We start from the raw sequence: 12,710 nt of genomic DNA, 5'->3' as shown, positions 1-12,710 counted from the left end.
AGACCTAGAGATCTTTATAAAAAATAATACCGTGCTGACAAGGACCCACACAAAACTAGTAGATGGGTATAACATCCTGCCCTTTAATAGCAACCACCACAGGAAATGGGTACAAAATATCCCAAATGGTAACTTCCGAAGAATAAAAAGGAATTGTATGGAAACAGAGACATATAGGCCCTTATTCAGATCTGATCGCAGTACAAATTTGTTCTCAAAATGGGCAAAGCCATGTGCACTACAGGTGGGGCAGATGTAACATGTGCAGAGATATTTACATTTCAGTGGGGTGTGTTGAAACTGAAATCTAAATTGCAGAGTAAAAATAATGTCGCCAGTATTTACCCTGCACAGAAACAAAATAACTCACCCAAATCTAACTCTCCCTACACATGTAACATCTGCCCCACCTGCATTGCACATGGTTTTGCCCATTTTGAGAACAAATTTGTACTGCGATCAGATCTGAATAAGGGCCATAATGAACAAAGCATGGCTGCTAAACAAAATTTCATAAACAAAGGATACCAAGAATCCATATTGGAAAAAGAAAGAATCAAGGTACATCAAATGAACAGACAAGAAATTATTCAATATAAACAAAAAACAACAGCAAATCAGGATCAACCAGTATTATTTATAACCCAATACAGTAGCAATTTCAAACAAATAGAAGATATCTTTAACAAACACTGGCATATATTACAATTAGATCAATAACCGAACAAGATTATACCACAAAATTCGTGACGTGCAACAACCTTAAATCAAGAACTCAAGAAAAGCTTCATTCCATTGGCCAAAGGGAAGAAGAAAACCACTTCACCTGTTTTTTTCCCATGTTTAAACTGCATGGGCTGCAAGTCTACAAAAATAAAAGCAACCAAAACCAATAAAAACCATCCTCTCCAACCAAAAAAAGAAGGAATATAAAATAAAACAACAAATAAGTTGTGAAACCATAGTAGTCATCTACTTACTTGAGTGTAACTACCAGTACGTGGGACAAACAAAAAGAAAAATGAAAACCAGACTGTCAGAACATGTGTATAACATACACTGTGGGTTGTTAGCCCTCCTTTTATCAGACCACCATGCCAAATATCATAACAAAGATCCATCAACATTGCAGTTCACGGCAATACAAATGTCACACCACATTGGCGTGGAGGTGATATTGTAACGGAACTAAGAAAAAACTAAACCAAGTGGATCTATGAATTAAATACACTAACTCCAGCTGGCTTAAATATTGACATAGACCTAAATTATTTTCTGTAAATATCGCTTTAAATAAAAAAATTGCCAATATCTCACAAACGTAGAACAATAAAACATGTGCTTGCCACCTAAACAACTTCCCCTTTTTTCCAAAGACTACTTCCGGAAAAACAAATGTACTTTTTAAAGTTTTAAATAAAGTTTTTTAAGAATAAAAAAGGAGGTCCCAGCAAGGGTCCAACATCCTTGACAAAGAGTGAAGACTCGAAACGCGTTGGAGGAACCTGCTGGCAGCGTGCTACGAACAGCCGGAGACACGCTGCCCGAACTTCCGGTTTCAGTGACCGAACAGATGACGGAGGACTCGGGAGACGGAGATGCACGGGAACAGCTGACAGTGCCACACCAAGCCCTGCGAACGGAACAAAGGTACTATTGTAGGGACAGTGTTGGCCTGTGCATCAGTGCGTGATCCCCGAAGCCACCAATCCATACCCAACCACAGCTAACCCAAAAAGGGCTGTAAACATTTTTGAGCAAAAGCTTTTAACTTTTAACCCACCCTTTCTTTTACAGGCAAGCACATTATTCTTTTGTTTAAACACTTAAATATATTTATAACCATCATATAAGCGCTTTAAAACCCCCTTTCCCAAAACAGGGTGCAGGGGACTGTAAAGTTGGTGACACACAGGATCTGTGGGGGATGTGACACACAGGGTGCAGGGGACTGTATAGGTGGTGAAACGCAGGGTCGGGGGGTGGGGGTAACACATAGGGTGCAGGGGACTGTAGGGGGTAACACACAGGGTGCAGAAAACTGAATAGGTGGTGACATGCAGGGTGCAGGGGACTGTAGGGGGGTGACACACAGGGTGCAGGGGATTGTAGGGGGGTAACACAGGGTGCAGGAGACTGAATAGGTGGGGACACACATGGTGCAGGGGGCTGTATAGGGGGTGACACACAGGGTGTAGGCGACTGTATAGATGGTGAGACACAGGGTGCAGGGGACTGTATAGGTGGTGATACACAGGGTGTAGGGGGTGACACAAGGGACTGTGGCCCTTATTCAGATTTGATTGCAGTACAAATGTGTTCTCAAAATGGGCAAAACCATGTGCACTGCAGGTGGGGCAGATGTAACATGTGCAGAGAGAGTTAGATTTGTGTGACTTATTTTGTTTCTGTGCAGGGTATATACCGGCTGCATTATTTTTACAATGCAATATAGATTTTAGTTTCAACACAACCCACCCAAATGTAGCTCTATCTGCACATGTTACATCTGCCCCACCTGCAGTGCACATGCTTTTGCCCATTTTGAGAACAAAATTGTACTGCGATCAGATCTGAATAAGGGCCTGTGTGTGTGTGTGTGTGGGGGGGTGTGTGTGACACACCTTGCAGGGGACTGTAAAGGTGGTGACACACAGGGTCTGTGGGGGGGTACACGGCAGGGTGTTGTGACTGTAGGGGGGGGGGGGACACAGGGTGCAGGGGACTGTAAAGATGGTGATACGCAGGATCTGTGGGGGGGTGTGACATACAGGGTGCAGGGGACTGAATAGGTGGTGACACACAAGGTGCAGGGAACTGTATAGGCGGTGACACACAGGGTGCAGGGGACTGTAGGGGGTGAAATGCAGGGTCTGGGGTTGACACACAGGGTGCAGGGGACTGTAGGGGGCTAACACACAGGGTGTAGGGGACTGAATAGGTGGTGACACACGGTGTGGAGGACTGTATAGGTGGTGACACACAAGGTACAGGGGACTGTAGGGGGTGACACATGGTGAAAGGGACTGTGGGGGTGTGACATGCAGAATGCAGGGGACTGTATAGATGGTGAGACAGGGTGCAGGGGACTGTATAGGTGGTGATACACAGGGTGTGTGTGTGTGTGTGGGGGGGGTGACAACAGGTGCAGGGGACTGTAAAGGTGGTGACACGCAGGGTCTGTGGGGGGTGTCGCGCAGGGTGTAGTGACTTTAGGGGAGTGAAACACAGGGTGCAGCGAACTGTAAAGTTAGTGACTCACAGGGTCTGGTGGTGGTAACACACAGGGTGCAGGGGATTGTAGGGGGGCAACACATAGGATGCAGGGTACTGTATTGGTGTGACATGCAGGGGGCTGTAGGGGGGTGACACGCAGGGTGCAGGGGACTGAATAGGTGGTGACACACAGGATGCAGGGGACTGTAGGGGGGTAAGACATGCTGCCTACAACTGTTCTGTGTGCAGTGTGCAGCACATGTTCCACTGCTGTAGATGAATGTTGCTTGTTTAGACACTGCTAAGTGAATTGAGATTTAAGTATACTAACAAATAATGCATCTCGCCTGTGCAATGTTTTCAGTTTAGAAGGGGCGCCAGATGTACAATCAATGTGGAATCCTAGATATCATTTCCATTAATTATATTATAATTTTTACTGTGTACTTTATTTTGAGCATAGTATCACAGTGCATGCAGCAGGGGGTGCTAGAGAGCTATAAGACAGCTAGCAATGAAAAATAAAAAAATAGCCCTCTCTAGCAGAAAGTGAGTCATTGTTTGAACAGGACGACCAAAACAAGACAGGAATTAAGGTAAGGTTATGTATTCAAGGAGAACAGAAGCTTAGTAATGTGTGCAGACTATTTGTTTTAAAAGTTATGATGAGTTTTACCTTTTACTTTTAAGAGTTATTTAGTCAAATATATATTTTGTGGCTCCTTTGAATTAATATAAATTGACTATCAGTTTGTAAGGTGCAGACAGAAGTGCTGTGTCACCATGCAATGCAGTGACATTACCTACTCTATTTGTAAACTTTCAGTCTGGGGATTTTGTAGATAATACAACAAGTTCAAGTGGCAATAATGGCAATTGTGAATTGCTTTTTCTTTTTTTTTGGGGGGGGGGGGTAAAATGCAAATTATAAACTTAAAGCAACTTGTAAATTGCCTCAAATTCTCCCTCTGTTTATAACTACCTACTCACAAAATATCAGGGAGTCCCCCATTCCTGAACTAGTGCTTGGCACTTCCACATCCCACCTAGTAAAACAGGCAGCACAATGGCCCTTATTCTGATCTGGGCGGTACGGCCCGCGTGCGGCCGTACCGCCGATGTTTTCGCTCTGCACATGCGCAGAGGTCACTCTGCGCATGTGCAGGGGAAATCGCCGCACAAAAATTTTATACGCCGCAAAGGGGGCATATAGGGGCGTGAGGGGCTTAATAGCCTCATTTACCTATGAATACGCCCAGCGTTTCATGGGCGTTCCCATGCAAACGCGGGGCGTATGCATGGTAATGAGGCTATGACGCCAGTGATGGGGGCGGAAAGCTGACATCGCCGGATGTCAGCTCTCCGCCCCCATACAAGCTTTCACACGGACGATTGTCCGTGTGGTCTAAGCTTGCGGGAGCTGCTGGAGCGTGCGGCCCTGCCTTCGATGGTCGCCGACCATCGAATGCAGGGGGCAGCTCCCACCATGGTGGAGGCGTACGCCCCACCATTTTCATGCGGATCGCCAGCCGTCCGCGTACGGACGGCCGTGGCGATCCGTATTGTAGGCGGGGATTGGTTTGTGCGGCCGGAGCAACGTATGCGGCTCCGGCCGCACAGACCAGAATAAGGGCCAATGACCCAATTAGCAGGCCTATCACAAATGAACTGGGCCAATGTTACCCGATTCTGAGAGAATCACAACATTTTGGCCCCTCTTCATGTATAAATAGCAAATTACATGTGCGTAAAATGTGTAATGACGAATTACTTGCCATTGCCCTTATCAGTGGTCACATGCGTCTCCCCTCCAAGCTTATCCCAGAGGGGAAAAAGCAAAAATCAGCAATTAGGACTGTTACATTCCAGCTTTAGCCCATAGCTGCCTACCCTCCTGCATTATTTATTTATTTACAGTTTCTTATATAGCGCAGCATTCTGCAGGAGACTCCCTGGAATAGTAGCAATCTCCCTCTCTCCCTGATTAGTATAGAAATATCCCTTATTTCACCTAGCCCACATTATGCAGCTGTAACATTTCTGGGGGGAAAAAGGAATGAGAGATAGATACATTTACATTGAGTCATCAGTGCCATTTCCCAGCATTGGGGATAAAACACAATAATCCCTATGGCTACATGCATTTCTTGTGGCCATTTATATGGAACCACGTGTAAAACACAATACTGTAGATGAGCAATCCCTGACATGTATCAGTGACTTTTCTTTAGCAAGTATAGTAGCTCTTATTAACTACTTAAGGGCTCATCCACATTTGAATCTAAGTTATTTTAAAAGATTCCTCTCAGATGCAGCAGTATACAAACATGCTTCTAGGTGCCACGTTCACAATATCTTCAAATATGGAACTAGACACGTCCTTTGGGTGGAGCATGACATGCCCATTTTTCAAAAATTTTCAAAAATATGCAATTATGCTTTAGCCTTATATATGACATATGTTTATCATGAGAGAGAGAGAGAGAGAGAGAGAGAGAGAGAGAGAGAGAGAGAGAGAGAGAGAGAGGACATACATTTCCAGATTTAACTTTACAAAACTACATATGAGAGGGTTGTCCTTTCCCTGTGCTTTGAGTGATGGACATAATGCATCTAACAAATACTGTAGCTGCACATCAGCATTCATTATAGGCTTAGGTGCATAGCATGGGGTGGAGAAGGTGGATCACATGCTACTGTAGATAAGATAGTGTGGTATGTGACACCAGAAAAGGTGGCTACTAGTATGGAAGGGCGGTGGTAGGGTGCTGTAGCATGCACTTAGTTCAGGTGCTATGGCTTCACACTATGGCCTGGATTTAACTGGAGCGAATTTTGGTTCGGTTTTGTGAAATGTCCTATTGTTCTGCAAAAGTTGGTCAGTTTGCAAAGTCTGGCAGTGTAATAATGTCTAAGTGGATTAAAAGCCAGATGCTTTCAGCTGCCAATAACAGGGGCCAGTAAAAAAAGTCAGATCGAGATGTGTTGCCCATATTAAAAACATACAACTTGGCTGATGTAATGGAATCTAAGTTAGAATGTTGGACATTAAACAGCTCTATAAAGTCGTGCATAATTAGAGTTGTATTCAGCAATTTCCACAATCATTAAGATGTACATACTCTAATTAGAGCACATTTTATAATTATTTTGAACCTTAAAAAATAAAATATATACTTTGATCGCTTAAAATAGTTCATGTACTGTACATGTGATTTTTGAACATTTCCCCTTAAAATGCACCTTATTCACAATGGGATTTTAATTGTACTGATTAAAATGATATGGAGCATGCCTTTATTCTGTATGTAATACAATGTTATCTGTATACCAAATGATGTTACTGTGTCTGGCACAAAAACACTGTAGCATAACATTTTCTAAGAAGATACAGTCACACAGAATTTAGGCATTCCACATATGAGAAATCCAAAATAGTGACAAAAATAACTAATCGCAATCTCACAATCTGACTGACAGGAAGATGGTGTTGGGGTTGGACACTTTTGGGTCCACACGTTTTCTGGGAGTGTCAGAAAAAAAAAAAAGTCAGTGCTGCCCTCACTCTGTTGCATGGTTATAGAAGGGTCAGAATTACTCACATTTACTGAGACTGAAAAAATCATTTGATGGTTCTTGAATTGCGTATGGAAGCGCGGCAGGATTCTGGATAGCAATATTTCCACAATTCACTCTCATACATAGGGCAGGTATTTTTTCTACTCGCAGTCATCTGCAACTTTGAAGATAAATTATCAGGTCTAAATCTGAATATCAAATTCCTTTAATTTACCCCACAAGTTCATTGCTGTAATGCAGTGGTCAAGGCACACCCCCAGTCCTGGATTTATGTCTACTCCAAGTATCACAGTGGCCCTTATTCTGATCGGTGCGGCCGGATCCGAATATGCGGCCAGGACCGTGCGTGCGAAACCCCGCCTTCCATATGGATCGCCAACTCCGTCCGTACGCGGTAAGAAGCTGGCCGAACGGACCGCACGTGTATTTTTCACGGAATACGCCTCCTCCATCTCAGGGAACCTCCCCCATCATTCGATGGTCGCAGACCATCGAATGCAGGACCGAGTGGTCCACCAGCTCCCGCAACCTCAGACCACACGGACATGTTTCCGTGCAAAAGCAGGGATCTGGGCGGGCAGCTGGCATCCGGCGATGTCATATGTCCGCCCCCTACACGTGCGTCACGACCGCATTACCATACGTACGCCCAGCGTTTGCATGGGAACGCCCATGAAACGCGGGGCGTATGCATATGGTAATGAGCCCAAATAGCCCTTCACGCCCCTCTCCACCCCCTGTTCGGAGTGATCACATTTCATGCGGGATTTGGCCGTACGCGCGCGCACATGCGCAGAGACGCCTCTGCACATGCGCAGACACAAAACATTGGCGCCACGAACGCACGCGGATATTACCGCACCAACCAGAATAAGGGCCAGTGTTAGGTAGGTGAAATGGCTGCTTAGTGTTAGAAGTGTTAAAAAAGTGAAAAAAAAAAATAGATGTGTGAAAGTGCTACATAGATGAAAACAAAGAGTGATATAAATGTTAAATGGTGTTGCGCCAAAGTGGGCCAGACAGAACAATCTGGGAAGACTCACACCCCACTTCTGACTTGCTATAATCTATCTATCTATCTATCTATCTATCTATCTATCTATCTATCTATCTATCTATCTATCTATCTATCTATCTATCGGCAATCACAAGGTAGCAGACTAGTTTTTGAAGCATTTACTTACTAGTTTCCGAGCATTCTTACTAGTATAATTATAAGGTTCTTACCTGTAGTTTGGCTATACAATTGCATAGTCATCAAACACATCAGGACAGGTAGGAGGGGTGCTGAAACAGATTTGAAGGAGACTCAGGTGAGTATGTCTACACATAATATTGAATATATCAAGGGGAGGGATCCTGCACTGAACACCCTACTACTCATATTGGGATGTGCTACCTAGCTGAGACTTATTGGACCTACACACATAGCGATAAAGGGCTTTATTCAAAGAGATCTGACTAGATTGCTTAGAATTTAAGCACACATAAGCACCTTCTGCCAGCTAGATATTTGGCAGGCCATCCGGGAGTGGGTGCCCTGTACCACCACCCCTGTTATGTTGTTGCGCTGCATTGGCACCCCCAATATAGTCCAGCTGGCTGGCTTGGCAATCCATTAAAATCCCAAAATGGTGGACAATGTTAGTTCCTCAACATTGGCAACAGTGTCCTGTGTGGTGGGTTGTGGTTGCTGTGGAGGTGGCACATGGAGCATAGGCCCAACAGGAGTGCAGATGATGTTGGTGTCACCCTCCAGAAAAATAATAAACACTTGTAATGGAGAATACTTACTGCCTACACCAATTTAGAACATCTACCAATTCCTATACATTGCGAAACTTATCAGCCCCCCCCCCCCCCCCACTGCATCCTTAAAAGCTGCACCTGTGCTCCCTCCTGCACATCTAAACACCATGAAGTAAACTGTAATTCTTTGTTAATTTTTTTTTTAGAGTAATATGGCTAAGAAAGTGGCTATAATTGGTGCTGGCTGCAGTGGTCTGACGGCCATCAAATGTTGCTTAGAAGAAGGCTTGGAACCAATATGCTTTGAGAGAAGTGTTGACATTGGTGGTTTGTGGAGATATACAGTAAGTATTTATGTGAGAAGATTCTCTACAATCATTATATAAAGGAAAGTGGTGAACGTTGTAATGCACTTCTCCTAAGTAACGTGAATAGGATGAGACTTGGGGCGGGATGCACTATCCTCCGCTGCCAGTTACCACCCCCCTCCACCAGCTACCGCAATGATACTAATCACATATGCTCTAACATATGCGATTAGTATAGCAACGGCAGCTCCTGTGATAAGCGGCTCCCCCCTCCCTCCCTTACTCGGCTGCTAGCTGCTGAGGGTGGGCTCCGCCTCCTCCTCCCTGCACCCGGAAGAGGATGTACAGTGCAGGGAAGAGGAGGTCACTAGTACTGTGCTGCCCGGACAGGTGAGGGGGGGTTTGGTGGGTCTGTGGGGGGTCGTGTGGGGCCGGCTGGGGTCCGTGCGGGGTGGCACTGGGTCGAGTTGAGAAACCCATAGGCTTAAACTGGTGATACTCCCGGCAGTGAAAACCAAGGATACCTTGATCTGAAGGAATCACTGCTGGACAATGTAAGAGAAGAACACAGACAGACTGACACACAGATTTTCAGACAAAAAGACGTACTGTACTATTGTTTTTGGGTACTTATGTAATATCTGGGCTCCCGTTTTTCTTATGAGACCACGTCCCCTCGCGGGGCTCGCCACGCTTCGGGCACGGTGGCTCACTGCGCTCGCCACACTATATAAAATCAACTCCATGCGTAGTTGGATAGTAGGGATATGAAAAAATGGGGTGCATTTAACATGGGAGCCCAGATAATACATAAGTACCTGTTTTTGTTATCTCATTTTGTCTCACCCTATTCACGATACTGAGGAGAAGCGCTTTAGAAAGATATCGATTTCATATCGGCGGAGCAGGAACCGGGCAGGATGCCGGCATTGGCTGGCAGGGAGGGAGGGACAGTGTGGCGGGGGCAGCAGGGACCATGCTGCATTGAGCAACATGGCACAGTCTATTTCTACATTTGATTTCAATACCGCAGGGCATCACATCAGGATCGGGTGCTCCATAGTGCAGTGCGATTTGCAGTATTTGCTATGCGACTTTGACTACATATTCAAAATCGGTAGTGCATATCACACGTGTGGCCACAGCTTCAGACTATGAGACGAAATCCATAGCTCGGTTATTATCACTGTAAATAATTGCAGGCCTAAAGAGATGAATAAATACAAATCTGGCAATTTTACAGGCGACCTTTGACTGGGTTTTCATAGACAAAACAAGTCATATAATAAATAACTGAATGTAAAAAGCAACAAATGTTGGATGAAATATGCTAATTGATTGAAAACATGGTACTTGTGTAGTTTCACGGCGCCCGACATATCAGATGCGATATCGGCCGATATATCGGATGTGATATCGGCCGATATATCGATGAGATCTGAAGCGATTTTTGACCTTGAAGTTGAATTTATATAGTGTGGCGAGCGGCCGCGGATTACTGCGCTTGCCACACTATATAAAATCAACTTCATGCGTAGTGGATAGTGGGGTTATGAACAGGTAAAAAATCGCTTCTGATTGCATTGATATATCGGCTGATATCGCATCCAATATATCGGCCGATATTGCTTTCGATATATCGGGCACCGTGAAACTACACAAGTACCGAAAACATTTATCTGTATTGATTTTTACTGTATTTGTGTGAAATTAAAAAGGTTTACTTAATCTCTAATAGTGATTACGTGAAAAAAGTATAAGGTAGTACCTCAGGTGTGCAAGATGCTGCTAGTGGGGGGATTACTTGGGACAGAGCCGGCCTTATCAAATTTGATGCCCTAGGCAAGATTTTTAAGATTTTTAAGAAGCCAGGGTCAGTGTGAAGTGAATATATGAATATCTAATGAGTTTTAAAAAAAAATTATATATATAATATTAATGTGCTTCAAGCACAAGAATAAAGATAGCATGCCCCTTCACAGAAAAACAATTTTATTTTAAAAGATCACTTCCCAGTTCACCTTAGAAAGATGTTGAATGCAAAGCGGTGAATCATGGCAAAAATCAGGGAGAAAGCAAATACACCAGCGAATTGCAGCGAGCATGAAACAGAGAACTGGCCGGCATTCACTGTTCGCTTTCGGCGAACAGTGAACATTGAATAGGATGAGTCACATTTTTAGTGAAAAACACTGCAAGGAGAGAAAACAGCCCGATTCGCCAAAATAAAACGGTGAATCGGGAGCATTTAATACTGGCCTTTGTGTGAAAGTAACGTGGAGAAATAAGTGTCACAGTAGTGTCCGTTATTCACATTACACCACATACAGTAGTAGTGCCACTTGTACACATTGTGGCAAGTAGAGGCCCTCATACCCCTCAGGTAGCATTTATAACCTGGGTTATTGCCGGGTCGAGGTGCGATGTGAAAGCACTAAACTGAATACTCTGGGTCGACTAACCCGGCATTTCGACCCGGGTTATAAGAAGCGTTAAACTCGGGTGGGCGAGACAGGCTTAGTATGAAAGGGTCAGGTCGGATAGCTATCACAGCTATCTGAAAGAGCCCCTTAGACACTTTGCTTCAAGATTACGCAAATTGTAATGCCCGTTACCAATTGTCAAACACTGTAATGCCAATTACATATTGTCACACATTGCTGTACCCATTACACATTAAGCTGCACACTGTAATGCCCATTAGACATTATTGCACACCATATTGTCCGTTACACATTGTCAAAAACTGCAGTACCCATTGCACATTATGCCACGTACTATAATGCCCATTACACATTATTGCACAGTATATTGTCCATTACACACTGGCGCACACCAGAATGCCCATTACATATTGGTGCACACTGTATTGTATTGCCCTTTACACATTGGTGCACACCGTATTGCCTATTACAAATTATGACACATACTATAATGCCCATTACACATTATGCCACACGCGTAATGCCCATGACATATTATGCCCGCAGTAATGTCCCTTACACATAATTCCCCCCGTAGTGCCCCTTAAAGATTGCCCACATTAGTGCCCCTTACAGAATTCCCATATTAATTCCATATAAGAGGGGATGAGAGAGTTCACTGCCACGTCCTGGTGTGCTGAGCGGCTTATACCATGACCGACAGACATTTCAAATATGGCACAGGCTAGTGAGCCAATTGGATCTCATGGTCCGGCAGCCAATCACTAACTGCGGCAGCCTGTCTGTGAGCTCTGATAGGCTGGTGGGAGCCTTATATCAAATGTCCATCCTCGCTGGTTTGAGCCCCTCAGCAGCCACGGAGCTGAGGGCGCTGTGCCCTCACAGAGCCATGGTTGTGAGTGGCGATGCGCTGCCCCCCTACTTAAGACAGGAGGGCCTAAGGTATTGTGCATCCATTTAGATAGTCCTTCCTTACCTGCATCTCTCACTCTCTCCACCTCTCCGTTCCCATCACCTATCTGTCACCAACAAATTTTCGTCCCCCTGCACCTCTGCGCCCAAATTACCCCTGCACTTCTCCGCCCCCTATTCACCACCACTGCACAACCCACATACACCTATCTCCATACCCCTATACCCACCACATACGCCCCATATGCCTCTATCCTTACATATCCTACTGCCAGCGTCTTCCCACATGCACCCCATATCCCTCTACCCCAACATAACCCCCATATACTGCTACCCCCCCATCCTGCACTTCAATCCCTGTTCCCCAACATACACCCCATAACCCTTTATCCCCACCACAAACACCCTATTCCACCTTCATACACCCTATAATCCTTTACTACTCCCATATACACCCTAGTCCCCCTGTTCATTCCACATACACACCATAATCCTCTACACT

General features: G+C 44.8%; 1 pseudogene across 1 annotated transcript in view; it reads left to right on the top strand.

Annotated features, from left to right (window-relative positions):
- The first annotated feature begins 3,778 nt into the window (after positions 1 to 3,778).
- LOC146026378 (dimethylaniline monooxygenase [N-oxide-forming] 2-like) overlaps positions 3,779 to 12,710 on the top strand; it is a 65,918-nt pseudogene continuing 56,986 nt past the window's right edge. The window contains exons 1-2 of the transcript XR_014454438.1: positions 3,779 to 3,812; positions 8,751 to 8,888. The product of XR_014454438.1 is annotated as a dimethylaniline monooxygenase [N-oxide-forming] 2-like (transcript). The remainder of the gene's footprint in view (positions 3,813 to 8,750; positions 8,889 to 12,710) is intronic.

The sequence above is a fragment of the Crinia signifera genome, chromosome 8 (genome assembly GCF_055691185.1).
Source record: "Crinia signifera chromosome 8, ASM5569118v1, whole genome shotgun sequence".
Lineage (NCBI taxonomy): Eukaryota > Metazoa > Chordata > Amphibia > Anura > Myobatrachidae > Crinia > Crinia signifera.
The sequence above is the reverse complement of the archived record's forward strand: the minus strand, read 5'-3'. Positions and strand labels throughout refer to the sequence as shown.